Below are 14,359 nucleotides of genomic sequence, written 5' to 3'. Positions count from 1 at the left end.
GTTTCTGAGTGAAGGTCTGCCACGTAAAAGTCTTCTGACTGGCCCAAACCATGCCATATGTAAATGAAAATTAAAATGCCTGAATAAAGAACAAATTCACTGCACTGGGTCCCTGATTCAGGTGTTAAACACAAGACTTATTAGTCAGAGGGATAAGCCAAATGTAAAGTGTGAAGACATCTGCTCTAAGTCATCCCTTCGTATTCAACACCTCTACCAAGAAACAGAATCACAGCCCTCCTTAACAGAGCTGTCTCACACAAAAGCAAATAAAAGTCAATTCTCCAGGAGCTTCGATACTATAAATGTATGAATACATGCTCAGAGAGTGGAAATAAATCTTAACATTTCAAAAATATTTCTTGGCCCTAATACTTCCAAATGGGTAGAGCTTAATGAGGATTAAGGGCCTATCTATGCTTGGTGCTGAGCTAGGCACCATACCTAATCATTTGCTTTAAACAGAATAATGAAGAAAGAAATCAACAGTTTAAGTGTTCAACTTCTAGTGTTAAGTATCACAAGCACCATTATATAGTCAAGTAAGAAAATGAATGAAAAGTACGCTAACATGCATCTCCCACTTTTAAGATACTACAGTCTGTCAATTTGTTTTCCACAAAAACATAACCAATATCACTTGTTTTGATAGAAAAATCTATTCCTTAGACATTCCTGGCTAAAAAATGAAGAACAACTAAAAATATTTACAAAGATATATTCCTGTATTTACTGAAGCATGAACCATGGTCTCTCAGTGCACTGAATACACAACTTCAATAGGCTTATACCAGCTTGGGGAGAGAGGAAGGACAAGAAGCCAGCGGATACAAGCACAAACTAGCTAAGGAGCTGGTGGCAAATGTGGTAAGAGAGAACACCTGAGAAGGCTGCCTTGATTTCTGCCTTGATCCAAGAGACTGTGTTTCTTTTTTAACTTTAAGGAAGCAAAGTAGTGAGCCAGCAGAACACGCATTCTCATATAATATGGTATGATCATTTTTAGAAGAAAGAAAAAGCCATGTTTATGCCTCTTATTTTTTAAATCACTAGTTAAGGTACGCCTATAGTTTCTACCCCTAGTTTTAGCATTTTCCTTTTGTTTGAAAAATCAAGGGTCAGTCAAGTTCTTATTTCTGAATTAGGGCAGTCAACTACACATGAGTCTACCAAGGATTAGCTAAAGGTCTGAAAATTTTTAATAGTTTATTAAAAATAATAAAGATACATATACATATCTACCCAGAAGTCAAACTGAACAACTCTACCAACTGAATCAAAATATGTTTGTTCACATTTTTTTTATTTATTCATTTATTTATTTTATTGGCTGTGTTGGGTCTTTGTTGATGCACATGGGCTTTCTCTAGTTGCGGACAGTGGGGGCTACTCTTTGTTGTGGTGCACGGGCTCCTCATTGTGGTGGCCTCTCTTGTTGCGGAGCACAGGCTCTAGGCACGTGGGCTTCAGTAGTTGTGGTACATGGGCTCAACAGTTGTGGCTCACGGGCTCTAGAGCACAGGCTCAATAGTTGTGGCGCACAGGCTTAGTTGCTCTGAGGCATGTGGGATTTTCCTGGGGCAGGGATCGAACCCGTGTCCCCTACACTGGCAGGTGGATTCTTAACCACTGCGCTACCTAGGAAGTCCCTGTTTGTTTACATTTTTAAATGGAATAAGGGAAAGTATACATCCCTCTAGCTCAAGATAAATATGTTCCTAAAATGTATATAAAATGTTTTTCACCTGTGAAATACTACTTTCCTATTAAATCACATGATTTAATACAGTTCCTTGAAAAAGAAAAAATAGTCTGAGCTAAAAATCTGTAGAAATCTGACCACATGCCTAAGAAGTGTGTATTCCAACAAGGGCCTGCAAGCCATCAATGGAGTCTCATTGGTTTAGGTCGATTACTAGTAAAAATCAAAAGCTATATCGAAAATGATGAGAACACGGCAGGAAAACGACAGATGCTGATCCCTCTCCCATTTCAGCCAACTTAAACTCATGCAACAAAGCCACACAGACATAAATGATGACACTCCTCTCTTCCCTTAACAGAGCCCATCATTTAGCATCAGGATTGCATAATCAAGATGCACAAATTATATTTTAAAATTCATTATGAGAAAACTAAAAATATTTCATGGAGGTATCATATTCATCAGAAGTTAATTCTTTACCTATCTTTCAGATAATTTTAAGTGCTAATATAGCTGTAACACTCACTAAAGGGTTTTCTTAGGTTCAACTAAATATTCACACTCCCAACAATCACAGGCAATATCTGGCATCAGTCTCCTGAGAAGGATACAGGCCAGAGCAGGGCGTGCCAGCCGGGGAGCATTAGGCTCTGCTCTGCCGTGGAAAGTACTTGCACCAGACCAAGGATCCGTTCAACTCAGTTATACACTGAGATGGGTGCAGCTTAGCTGTTTCCTGCTCCATGGAAACCCGTATCTCTTCTAACAAGTTCATAGGCAAAGCTTCCAAAGTCCCTGTGACGGAAATGCTTATTTACAAGAGTCACTGCACCCAGGGAATCTCAACACTAGGGCTCCCCCATCAGGTATTTATATTTCATTTATCCTCCTATTAAAGATACAGTTAACCAATTAGGGGTCACTGTTACTGAACATAATGCTGCCTAGAATCATAGTTGATAGAAATATAGTCTTATCAGACTACCAAAAGGAACAGAGTTAACCAAAAGTTAAAGATGCCAACCTGAAGTATCAATAACTATAAATCAATATAAAAGAGAATTCCCTGGCAGTCTAGTGGTTAAGACTGCACTTCCCCCCTGGGGGGGGGAGGCCCTAGGTTTGATCTCTGGTCAGGGAACTAAGGTCCCACAAGCCGTGCAGCACAGCCAAAAGAAAGCAACAACAACAAAAAAACCCATAAAACACAAAATATAAAAAATAAAACATTACCCCATAGAAAAATGGACAAAATGTATTAACAGGCAGTTCAGAAGAAAGAACCAAAATGGCCAATGTGTAATCTCAATAGTAATCAGAGACTGTCTATTAAAAGTAAAATGAAATACCATTCCACACCCTTCACACTATCAAAAATTAATCTTAAATCACATATCCTACAACCCAGCAATTACCCTCCTAGGTAATACCCCAGAAGAATTCTCACAACAAGCTGACATTCACAAAAATGTTTGCTGCAAAAAGTTGGAAACAACCTAACTGTTCATCAAGAGGAAAAGGGACAAACTGTGACATGCTCGTATAATGGAAGACTATACAATGGACTGGTTTGCAAATACACAGACATTATCTCAAAACAAGATAGTGTTATAGGAAGAAAGCAAGTTGCAAAACAAAATGGGCAGTGTGGTATATTTAATCAAGTTTTAAAATATATAAAATGATACCAAATATTATAAAAACAATTAAAATCACAAAGAGTAAAACCAAAAAGCAAAAATAAAAAGCATGAGTACGAACAACAAATTGTAGATAGCAGTTATCTTTGAGAAAAGAGAGAATGCTATAAATAATCCAAAGAAAAGGGGTCAAAAAAGTGTTTTTCAATTGGTAAATAATAAACACTTAAAACGCAAATAAGATTTTATCTTGGTAGTTCTTGAACAGAACACAGTATAAGACACTAGTTCTTTTTAACTTTAAGATGATTATTCTATGTGTAATTCTATTTTTGGGGGGGGGGGGTATTGAACTTCTTTCAGACAATCTACTGATTGCCTTCCTGATGCCAGGACCCTTGGTCCAGTTGGGATGTGGCGCCCACTGTTCTAAACCAAGCCTTCGCCTCCCACTCTTCTGGCCTCTGGCCTCCTCCTCTCCATTTCACCCCCAAACTCACCCTGTGCACCGAGAGCAAATCAATTAACATTAAACGTCACCTCGGTAATCTCACTCATCAGATCCTGACATGTAAATCTCTGATGGCAGCCACTGCCTGGAGAACGAAAAGAAGAGGCTTTTAACCCAGCGTTTAAAGGCCTCTGAACTGGCTCAGCGCAGTGCCCTCTCCTCCTCCCCTACGCAGAGCGCTCTCCGGCTTTGCTCATCGCCCTCTCCCGCTCGTTGTTCAGGCTGTGTCTCTTGCCAAGAATGCTACACCTCCACCACCTCTCTTCAGGTGTCCGAATCTCAGTTGTCTTCCAAGGCTTTGTCACAAGTTTTATCTCCCCCATACACCCTTCCCTAACCAACATGCCCTCATTTGGACTCATCTGTCCATTCAATTACTTACTGGATGTAGGCATGTGGCAGGAGGCCTAAAGGGCACTCATGGAATGCCTATGTATACTACACGTGAACTGAAAACTGCCGGGACTTCCCTGGTGGTCCAGCGGCTAGGACTCCGTGCTTCCAGTACAGGGGGCCTGGTTCGATCCCTGGTCATGGAACTAGATCCCAAATCGTCAGGGAACTAGATCCCACATGGTCAAGGAACTAGACCCCACATGCCGCAACTAATAGTTTGAATGTTGCAACTAAAAGATACCACGTGCCTCAACGAAGATCTGGCGCAGCTAAATAAAAAAATAAATATTTTTTAAAAAACAAAAAACTGCCTTGGTCTTTTTGTTAATGTTTATATGTCAACCTCAACTATGCTATAAACTTCTTAAAGGCAAAGGATTCATGTTTTCCCACAGAGGAGCTAACATACTACTTTGTAGTGGTCAGAGTTCAATAAATATTCTCTGGCTAAATGAATTTTGAAATGATAAGGTTATATCACCTATGTTTTAGACCAAAAATAATTAATGCTTATCCTTGGAGCTTTGAATAATGACATCTTCTCGTGAGGTACATACCTACACAACAAGGACAATGGACTTGGAGTCAGAAGGTCTTGTTTCAACTTGGGCTCCACTACTTACCACCTCTGGCCATAATTCTCTCTCTCATTAATCTCCATAAAATGAAAATATTCACACCTGAGAAGACTTTCACAATTGTTATGAGAAATAAATAAATTAGGAAAAGACCTACGTTATTTATTATGTAAGAAGAGAGAAGTATCCACCCCGTAGTCCAACAGCTATTTATCAGGTTGTTTTCAATAGAAGCCAATATCCTTACCTCCTACAAGAAATGCTTATAAAGATTCATTCCATTTCTGCTAGGTGATAGGAATGACATCTTTGACCAACATATGAAAGAAAAGAGGACCTACAAAACTAGTCAATTAAAATATTTTGATTATATGTTAAATAATAAGCTCTTTTTTTTTTTTTTTTTTTTGGCACACGGGCTTAGTTGCTCCGCGCCATGTGGGATCTTCCTGGAGCTGGGATCGAACCCGTGACCTCTGCATTGGCAGGCGGATTCTTAACCACTGCGCCACCTAGGAAGCCCTTACATTGTTTTTGTTTTTGTTTTTTTTTTGGCACACGGGCTTAGTTGCTCCGCGCCATGTGGGATCTTCCTGGAGCAGGGATCGAACCTGTGTCCCCTGCATTGGCAGGCAGATTCTTAACCACTGCGCCACCTAGGAAGCCCCAATAATAAGCTCTTAAGGCCGTAAAATTATTCTACTGAATATATGTAAAGTATCTTTATCATTCTACTTATCACCTACAGTTAAGGACAAACGGTAGGTATTTATCACGCTGCTAAAGCACCAATGAAAACGGTGCTTGGAAAAGAACAGAGAAATTAGAAAATTGCTGACTGGAATAAATATGATCTCAATAAACTTTTTACTTCTTTTCACATAAAATCATTTCATATTTGACTTCCGGTCTGAAGTAGGATACATGGAAATTCGCTAGTGACTGACTGGCTGGCCTAGCTAGTTTCTCAGAAGAATTATTAACTTCTGTTAGAAACGCGCTGCTTCTGCTTGGTAGAGTGGCCCACATGAGAAGCAGCTGCTCTTGAAATCAATTTCTACAATTTGGAGTCTGCCCTTGTGATCTTCCTTTGCAGCCCATTCTTGGAACTACCTTTTGTTCTCTGTCCTGACTGTCTGAATATTCAAGGCCCATCTCTCCACTTTGGCAGTGCCACAGACTTGCCCCTCCATTGCAGCTACCTGGGAAGCTCACTGAGACCCACCCCTTGAAAGCGAATTTCCAGTCGACTATCTGTAGCCTATAATATAGCCTCCAAGTGTACTGACACTCACTGTAGCAATTTTACATGATATGGCAGCAAAAAGAAATTTTGTAGGCAAAAATTTACATTACACATAGTTTGACTATTTCTTCCTAAATCTTTACATTCAGTGTGTAGGCAAAATCTTACATTAGACATAGTTTGACTATTTCTTCCTAAATCTTTTCTTCCTACGTCGTGTTTCTACACCACAATGCAACATCTAGGTAACTACTACGTAATATTTAAGATTACGGGCTCTGGTGCCAGACTGGTTCAAATACTGGCTGCACTAGATGTGCTGCCTCAGAAAAATTGTTTCACACCTCCATACCTTAGGTTCCTCCTCCCTGAAAGAGCAACTAGCTCACCAGCACCAGCACCAGCGCTACCTCCTAAGAATTGTAGTATGAAATGAGTTAGTATAAGCAAACCAGAACAGCACCTGATATGATTCTATACAAGTTCTGTACTTTTAATAGGAAGTAACACCAGTTACTGGAGGAATAAGGTGTTAAGTATAGTTTTAATGCTTTAACAGTAAGGTTGAGCAAGTATCTTTCTGGTGAGTAGGTCCTTTTAAGCTTAAAAAATTATAAGTATGATATTATCAGCTATCTACTCAGTTTATCTATAAGGACAAATGTTTATCATTTAATCCCCAACAGGTTCATTGTTTTTTATAAGAAAAAATATTCCCTAGGAAAAAAATGTGAAAAGTAGGGAAAAGTAAAGAAAGAAGGGAAACACTCATATTTCTACTATCTGAAGATACTATTAACAAAAATTAATAATTTTTTTCAGATCTTTATTGGAGTATAATTGCTTTACACTGTTGTGCCAGTTTCTGCTGTACAACAAAGTGAATCAGCTGTATTTATGAAGAGGAAAATTAGAAACTTGCACTCAGCTAAAAATAACTCCATGCTTGTTCTGCTTTTATAAAATATGCTTACTGTGCCAAGAAAAATAAAAAAACAGGATGGCCTAGCAATCCAATGTAACCATAAGATGTTTTGCTAAAAATGGAATGTTCTGCACCTGCTCTTTTAAGTTTCTGTTTGGAAACTTCTGTAATCTGTTAACCAAGTAACCAATCTACCCATGCTAACTGTAAACATGTGCACTGACCCCTATAAAAGTAAAGCTCCCCTGAGCTCGGGGCCCAGAACTTTGGAGCGTTAGCTCTTCTGGGGCTGCCGGTTTAATAAACCTGAGTTCTCCAACCCTCCGAGTGTGGTGCTTGGTTTCTCGACGGACTGATTTCTGCAACATTTATACATATATCCCCATATGCCCTCCCTCTTGAGCCTCCCTCCCACCTATTCACTAAAAATTAACAATTTTAAACAAAACATAATTTAAAAAAATCAGTGTATAAAAATGAATCCTACCATTATCACCTAATAGCATCACAAAAGTATTTTTCTTCATTATTTCAGCCTTTGAAAATACACTCTTTGATAGTACCATAATATTCCAAGTTGAGTTCATATATTTCAAAGCAAACATGGGCAGACTTTTCTTATACTAACTGCAACCAATATACAAAATACAGTCACACTGTCGACCTAAATTCATCCTCAATAAAAAAAAAAAAAAATTCATAGATATGCCTATGCTGAACCTTTAATTTTCACTCTAATAGCTTAGGGTGCCTTAGGTTATAACCTAAGACGTGTGTTACATATAACACATCTTCACTGAAACCCTAATTACTAATTTTACCACATTCAACATATACCACTTTGACTGACTAATAGCACCAGTGAAAATGTTTCATTTACAAAAACAATCAGGGCAGCACTATGGCTTGGTAATATGAGCCACTGAACTGCAAAGGTGAGAAGCAGGATTCATGTCCCAGCACAGCCCATGCATGAGCAGCTATGCAACAGCCAGAAAACTGTCTACTAACTACAGGCCTTAACTTTAAAGGAATTACATGATTCCTAGGGCCTCTTCCAGCTCTAAAACGAAGATGCTAAGAAATAAAGATGATTACAGTACCATCACCTACATGTGAGTCACTTACTACCACAGGGCAGATGATTCTTACGGACAGAGATCACACCCTAACACCAGAGGTGCGGGATGTTCAGTGCTGTCCCAGGCAGCCTGCACTTCCTTGCTGTGTAAATTTTCTTTAAAATTAAAAAATTAAAATAAAAAATTCTACTTTAGTCTTTCTTGCCACCTTGGCACCCCTACCTCTTTTTACAACAACAAAATATTAAAATTAAATATCTGTAGCTGCTCTTGGTGAAGAAAGGTTTGCTTCTGTGATGCACAAGAAAACTTACTTTGAAATCGGCCGAACCAACAGACGTCAATACTGTCAGTTCAAATAAACATGCTCCCATGGTTAATAAAAAAAAGAACGCTGTATGAAATAATGCTTGAATTTATTTATTTTGAACACATACCTATGAGCAATTAGTTTAAAGATAAAGACAACATGGATGAATTACCTACCCCATATTTATTTAAAATAGAGTACCTGCTTTGTAGGAGTTTTCCAAGCAGATTAAATCAGCAACTAAACATCTATGAGTGCACTTCAAAATGCTAATTTTGTTAATGTTTTGTTTATTTGTAACACGCAGTTAAAGGGAAGATACATGTTGAAAAATATATCTTGGCCCATTTAAAAAAGCAACACAAGCATACACTTTTTAAAATTTTTAAAACATTTCCTTAACCCTCTCTTTGCTATCTTTCAAATAAACATTCACTCCTGGTTCTCATTATAAACAAGATGCAGTACAGTAAATGACAGGTGTGCGGTATCTTTTTCTTTAGTTAATAGAAAATAATAAACTCAAAGAAATGGGGCAAAATAAGCACCAGAGTACTGTCAAGAAGACTGAGCTTATTAATATTAATTTTTCACGTTTCAACTGACTAAACGTACACATAATTGGTACCCTGGCTGTAAATTTAAACTGCTATGCTTATGTAATAAGCAGTCATTATGTGTTTTCTTTTGTGTTCTCTAATGCGAAAACTGAGAAGCTCTTTCCCCTTTTAAATTAAATGCTCTAATAAAGTAAGATTTTTAGGAGAACAAATACTCAACTTCTTATGCTGTAAATTACTAAAAGCTGCCCTCACTGGACTTGCCTGTGTAGAAACTACAGTGATTAAATGCTTTCCAGAGCTTACATGTTAGTGCTTTCAACGTCAAAAACTAAAACCAGGATCATGTCAGTGCTCTTTTCTGCCAAGCTTTAGACAAAGAGTGAGCAATGGCACAGTGTGGCTAGGTTCTGGCCACTCTGAGATGGGCAGAAACGTCACAGCAACCCGGAAGGACCAAAAATCACCTGCTTCTGATCCCATGTACCTGCACACTAGCCCAGAACCCACGTGTTTGCAAACATGGCTTCTACACATTCAACTAGCAGAACTCACCCTTGCTCCTGAAATCAATGCCTAATCAAGGAAGTTCCTAGTGAAAAGCCCTTTACTCTCCCCAGGAAAAATTTCAGACAGATTCTAGTAAATTGGATAAGGAGATTGGAAAAATCTAAGGCTTCGGCACACAGGCATAACTACTGAAAAAAATATTTTAAAGTACATGTATTTTGAGTCAACTGATCTCCAACTTATGAAAATTTAGTGTAAACAGTTGAAAACCAGAGTTGTGAAAACACTTTTTTTTTTTTTGGTATTTCAGAATGTGTTCAAACTTGGTGGAATCTGCGGTACCTCTGAAACTTCAAGCTTTTTCACTTCTCGTCTCCCATCTTCAAATTGCCTCTAAGCTTTCATCACCAGTATTCTGCTACAGGTACAGACATGGCTAAAACGCATTCATCCCAGAAGGAGGGCTGTTTACAGAAATTAAGCCACATTCAGTAAAAGCAAAGCACATGCTTCAACATGAAAAGCCTACCCCCTCCTCCAAAACATCCTTAGTAGTGTCTGTCTGACTTATCTTCATGTCTCTTCTACTCCTCCCTTAAGTTTTCTTTGTCATTTTTGTTTATATTACCCTGTGCTTTTCCTTTGATAACAGTAGTTTTAAAAGGTTAAAGAAATTTTCTTCTGACCATAGATTTAATACAGCAGTCTCTTAACCGATGGGTCTAAAAACAGAGAATCCCTTTGCTCCACCTCCTAACATCTGTCACAAGAGTCAGATTACAAATCAACCCAAATGAGGAGATGGAGGAGTGTGGAAGTGAAGAGGGAACACAAGAAAAGGAACAACTTGGTTACTGGTTAGGTCAGTGGTAGAAACCATAATAGTTTCAATTCTTTATCTGACACAATCATACCAACGGGATCTCATGTTAGAAAGCAGCATTAAACTGAATGTTTAATGTTTGAAAAAAAGAGAACATTCTAGTTTCCTAAATAGAAATCCTCTTTGAAGAGGTAAATAATCCTTTTATTGTTCAATCTATGGAGATGTTAAACACGCATGAAAAAATATTTTCAATGAAGAAAACTACTCTTTCATTCCCAGTTTTTTAAAAGTCACTTTTAATGCTATCAGAAACATTTAACAGAGAAATACATTAATTACAAGCCAACTGATACAATGTATGTAGCTCCTTATACATTCTACTAGAAAAATAACTTTATCTCTGTTTTCTATTTTAAAAACTGACCTGTGCCCTGCTTTTAATAATTGTGTTTCTAAATCTTCTGAGATTATTGAAGTGGACAAAGAGATTAATCAGTACCTATATATGGGCTGCCAAAACATACTTTTAATTTTTTAAATGATAAGAGAAGCCTAAGGCAGTTGGCAAACAGCTAAGTGGTTTTAACTTATTATGTCAAACTTATTTCAAGGAAACATTTGACTAAAGCAACAATAAAAACTTACAAAATGCTGAATTTTTTAGGTATTAGATGGTTCTCTAATATATACAAACACCCAAAAGGCAATTTAGATCCAACTTTACCCCATTAAAACACTTAAGTTTCCAGAGCAGAGTGTAACCTGATCATAACTGCTATGAAGGGTGAGAGTTGACTATCTGCTAAATCTTGCCATCTGTAGGTACTTTACACAACTCCAGGGTTTTTTTGTTGTTTTTTTTTTTTAAATAGGGTCAAAAGTTTACAGTATACTTTTCTACTAATTACCAATCACAAAATTATTTTATGTTATGTAATCCTTGAACAATTCTCTGAGCAATGTGGGTATACCCAATCAGAAATTTGTGCAAGAGATCTATCCCCAAATCCATTCACATTCCTATTATGGATAGTTTTTAATGATAGAGCAAAAAAAGTTTATTTATATATTTAGGAAAAGGATTAAACTTCCCCCAAAATGATTCTCCCAAAGACACCACTTTCAGTATATAACAATTATTCTAACTCCTATATAGAAAACACTGATGGCTTGCAACCCAACAATTCACGAAGAATGTGAATTGAAAAAGTATTCATACTCAGGACCTCAAAACTGCTGCTACTAAGTGAACTCTACTTATGTTCAAGATGCTCACTAACCCCACTCATTTCACTTCTAATGTTCACAAGAGAAACACTGATGCACTGTCTCCCACGATTGGGATTCAGGACTGGAGAACTGTCACAGTGAGTTAGACCAAACAGATCTACACTACAATTAAACATATTAAAACGTCTGTGTATAAAGAGCCCATACATGGCTAATAAAAAGGCCCTTTCACCCAACCAGTAGGTTTGATCTGTAGTTCTGATGATTTTAAAAAATTAGCAACCACTCCAAAATTCAAAAAAAGTACAAATATACCACGTTCTAAAATTCTCTCACTTTCGGTTTATTTCTCTCATTTACAGTTATCAAGCTTTACTTGCCAAACTCTATCCTTAATCACCGGAAATTTCCAGTAAATTGAAATAATCACCATAAATTCAGGAGGAGTAATGTGAAAGGATAGAATATAGTCTTTAAAAAGAAATAAGAAAACAGTAACATACAGCTGCAGTTTACCTTCTAAAAGAACTGTAGACCCAAATATACTATATAAAATCATGAAAATTTGAATTCTGTTTTCAATACATAAGGAGAACTTAGTATTTTAAAAAACTCCTAAGTCCTATTTTTAAACTGAGTAATCTGGCAGTACATATGATCAACTCCTATTTAAACTATTTTATATGTAGGAATCTGATACATTAAAATGAGTTAAATCAACGTTGTATTACTCATTTAAAAAACAAACAAAAAATCTGAGCTAACTGAAGAGGAACAAGTTAAGCGAAGAAAATAAGAAATTTTGAAGTAATGTTTCTAATTAGCAAGGGCTTTCACATAGACTTAAAAGCAAATTTCCCTTTCCTAATTAATTAGAACACCAACACAAAGAACTAGACTCTAATTGATAATTCTTTCAGAGAACTAGGATGGGACAGATGTGACCAAACAGCAGAATACATGTTGTCTAATTTTTTTAAAATTGTGACAAAAATCCTGTTATAGATACACAGATAGACAGACAGACAGATAGACAGTGGTTCCTATGCTTAAGTAAGGACACCTTTGTAGATCATAAAGGCTGTGTAGCTGTTAGTATGGTAGAAATATTTTGGCTAAAACATACGCTCACTCTGCTCAAAGTAACACTAAACTTTGCAAAGAGCTTTTTGTCAACTTACATATAATGTAAAATACTGAACTGAAAAGACTTTTGAAAAAATCTAGAATTGTTCCCCTTTCTATTAATGATTCCCTAATTATCACAGACATATTTCAATGTTTGCCATTAATTTAAATAGAAGAATTTTACAATACACTCAGAGAATTCCAGTTACTTCCTCCAAGATAAAAAGAGGCACAATACTAATGTGAAATAGATATGCCTAAATTAAATGAAAAGAGAGAAAAATTAAGAAAGAAATCTGGGACAGGACCCATAACAGCACTGCAATTAAAAAGATAAGGAAAGGAAATTCTCAGGAAAGACAAATAAATCCTCCAGCCTCTAAGATCAGGGACTTGCTCTTGGGGGGGCGGGGATTAACATTAAAGAATAGCAAATTGAGGGGATTTAAGACAAATTCAAAAATACTGCAGCAAAGCTTTTTGAATGCCAAATTTTAAATGGAGGTACACCTACAATTTTCGAAACAATTCTCTAAAATTCTGATACACAGACCTTTTAAAAACATAGACATCATCTACATATACATGGTATTTTTAAATTTCTGATAATTTTTAATTCTTTATTAGCTACTAATATTTTACCTACTATTTTTTCTGTCTCATTTTACAAATAAAGTAATTTTAGAATCAATAACAAAAAATGATAAAGTATAAATATACTAAAGCCAAAATACCTTGTCGTAAGACAATTTCTAAGATTCTTTCTAGGCAAAGCTTAGGGAGATTTCCCACTTAACGCTTATTCCCCAATCCCAACCATGGGCAACTCCTATAGATTCTCATTTCCTTGGTTTCCTTATTAAAACAGTAAAGGTTTTGTTTTTTCCTGATTAGTCCAGTGATCATATAAAAATGAGACAAAAGGGCCAAAATGGTTTGCAAAATATTTATGCAATAAAGTATAAGTGACAGAAGTCACCTAGGAGTTGAGTGGCTCAACTAACCAATTTCCTTCTGAAACCCCACACTTTGATCTGTGTGGCTATTTTACCTCCCTAATTAGAGCGCGCTTTCTATCGTTCTACATCTTTGTTCTATGTCGTCGCCGTCGTCATCATCATCTGTTGCCTTTTCTGTTGTTCCAAGTAATAATCTTTTCTTTCCTTTTAAAAAATCTCAAAGTTAGGTGAGAAATTCTTTAATGATTCTTCTTTGAAGTTGTCCAATATGCTAAATTTTTCAGTTAAATGAAACTGACCCTGAAAGTGTTTCAGAAGATCCAAAATCTCTGCATGTTAAAATAAAATCTTTCTAAACTATATTATACTGTTTCCCTGCCATGTTAAATGGTGTTCTTCGGTAATTAGTAACAGCAGTATTAAGGGTTAGAGAGTTAAGTAAAGATATTTTACTCCTATACTAAATGTTCTACAAATGCTAATTTTAGGTCACATCTATTAGTTATTAATATTTTTATATGGATTTGTTAATCATTAGGATTCTTACTGTCATTTCTTTTTTGATGAATATATTATAATTTATCCATTCTCCTGTTGTTACACATATAAGGTTTTTTTTTTCTCTGTTTTATGCTATCTCCTCACTGTCATTTTTTGATGTATTTTACATGCCCGTTTCTACCAGCTGGTCTACTGTTTTCCAGATAAAGTAAGGGTGACTTTACTTCCATATTTGAATTTTTTATAATAGCT

General features: G+C 36.5%; 1 protein-coding gene across 12 annotated transcripts in view; it reads right to left on the bottom strand.

Moving 5' to 3' along the window:
• NCOA2 (nuclear receptor coactivator 2) overlaps positions 1-14,359 on the bottom strand; it is a 270,883-nt gene that overhangs the window by 142,781 nt on the left and 113,743 nt on the right. The window contains exon 3 of one of the 12 annotated variants that reach the window (XM_057737102.1): positions 9,806-9,927. The exons of the other annotated variants lie outside the window; for them this stretch is intronic. The gene's annotated coding sequence lies outside the window, so the exon portion shown is untranslated. The remainder of the gene's footprint in view (positions 1-9,805; positions 9,928-14,359) is intronic. 12 annotated transcript variants of the gene reach the window in all.

The sequence above is a fragment of the Hippopotamus amphibius genome, chromosome 5 (genome assembly GCF_030028045.1).
Source record: "Hippopotamus amphibius kiboko isolate mHipAmp2 chromosome 5, mHipAmp2.hap2, whole genome shotgun sequence".
Lineage (NCBI taxonomy): Eukaryota > Metazoa > Chordata > Mammalia > Artiodactyla > Hippopotamidae > Hippopotamus > Hippopotamus amphibius.
Note: the sequence above shows the minus strand (reverse complement) of the source record. Positions and strands in the feature narration are given on the sequence as shown.